Source organism: Rhinoraja longicauda, chromosome 1 (assembly GCF_053455715.1).
Source record: "Rhinoraja longicauda isolate Sanriku21f chromosome 1, sRhiLon1.1, whole genome shotgun sequence".
Lineage (NCBI taxonomy): Eukaryota > Metazoa > Chordata > Chondrichthyes > Rajiformes > Arhynchobatidae > Rhinoraja > Rhinoraja longicauda.
This window is the reverse complement of record NC_135953.1, coordinates 38186133-38188241: the sequence shown is the minus strand read 5'-3', so window position 1 is coordinate 38188241 and position 2109 is coordinate 38186133.

Genomic DNA, 2109 nt, shown 5'->3' with positions numbered 1-2109 from the left:
ACATGATCGAGATGTTTTAGATGACAAAGGTGGTCAACGAGGGAAGGATTGTGGATGTTGTTTACATAGATTTTTATAAGGCATTTGATAATGTTTCCCATGGTAGGCTGATGCAGAAGATTGAGATGCACAGGATTAGCAGAGACTTGGTTGTATGGATTCTGAACTGGCTTACTGAACGAAGACAGAGGATGGTGATGGAAGGACAATAATTAAGCTGGAGGCCTGTGACCATAGGTCGGGGCATTGAATATAAGAGCTAAGAAGTTGTGATGCAGCTTTATAAGAGTTTGGTTACGCTGAGATTTGGCATGAAGTTCTGGTCACCCCAATACAGGAAACGTGTGGGGACATTAAAAGGGTACAAAGGAGGTTTACCAGAATGATGCCTGGATTGGGGGTATCAGCTACAGGGAGAGGTTGGACAGACTTAGATTCTTTTCTCTGAAATGCCAGATGTTGCGGGGAGACGTGCTGGAAGAAGCTCCCATTATGAGGGGCATCGATAGGGTAGATAGTCAGAATCATTTCCTAGGATGGAAAGATCAATTACTCGAGGGGAAATTGTGAAAAGAGATGTGCAGGCCTGCTCTTTATACACAGGGTGGTGAGTGCCTGGAATGCTGCCGCCGCTGGTGCTGCTACGAGTGGTGTTTGAGACAGATACGAGAGTGGTATTTGAGAGACTTTTGGGTAGGCATTTGGATACAGAAACATAGAAAATAGGCGCAGGAGTAGGCAATTCGGCGCTTTGAGCCAGCACCGACATTCAATGTGATCATGGCTGATCATCCAGAATCAGTATCCTGTCCCTGCTTTTTCCCCATATTCCTTGATTCTGTTAGCCCTAAGAGCTAAATCTAACTCTCTCTTGAAGTATGCAGGGAATGGATGGATATGGATTATGCGCAGGAAGATAAGAGATGGTCTTGGCATCATGTTCGGCACATTGTGGCCTGTTCTTTTGCTATCCTCGGGTTTTGGAACCACCTGCTGTCTGCAGTCTACTGCTTGGGTTGATTCGTCAGTATGTACTTCTATGTTTTATCTCAGCAGGGTAATACTTATTGCTGCTTGTTCACATCCACTATTTTACCATAGTTGATCTCTTGCCTGATAACAATAGTGGATGAGAGGTATGCTGCAATTGGAGTCTGCTGCTGATTGCCATTTTTTAGTTGATGGATCTATTTGGTTGAAGATGGTGAGAGTGCCACAGAAAGCAAACTCTGCAATGAGAGCTGGGATCAATCGCAGTCATGGATAGTTGCCTCTCTGGCAGTCGGATTTATAAACATAGAAAATAGGTGCAGGAGGAGGCCATTTGGCCCTTTGAGCCAGCACCGCCATTCATTGTGATCATGGCTGATCATCTACAATCAGTAACCCGTGCCTGCCTTATCTCCATATCCCCTGATTCCACTAGCCCCTAGAGCTCTCTCTAACTCTCTTTTAAATTCATCCAGTGAATTTGAACATGAGATTAAATAGCCAAGTGCGCTGGTTGTGCCCTTCAGTCCCCCACCTAGAACGAATCCCATGCCCTTCTTATTCTGTGTTTTGAGAAGTTTCACTCATCCAGTCCGGGATATTGGTAAGGCATGATTCCTAGAGTGTATATGTGTTACATATTAATTTATTACCTATGTGAGGTAGACGTCCCATAGCATCCTCAGATGGTGGTGGATTGGCATGTCTTTTTCAGTGCCGAATGATATGTCAATAGACAATAGGTGCAGGAGTAGGCCATTCAGCCCTTCGAGCCAGCACCGCCATTCAATGCGATCATGGCTGATCACTCTCAATCAGTACCCCGTTCCTGCCTTCTCCCCATACCCCCTCACTCCGCTATCCTTAAGAGCTCTATCCAGCTCTCTCTTGAAAGCATCCAACGAACTGGCCTCCACTGCCTTCTGAGGCAGAGAATTCCACACCTTCACCACTCTCTGACTGAAAAAGTTCTTCCTCATCTCCGTTCTAAATGGCCTACCCCTTATTCTTAAACTGTGGCCCCTTGTTCTGGACTCCCCCAACATTGGGAAGGTGGAATTTGTAGTTTGTCCATTGTAGTTAGGTGGAATTTAGTGGCTTGCTTGGCAGTTATTATCT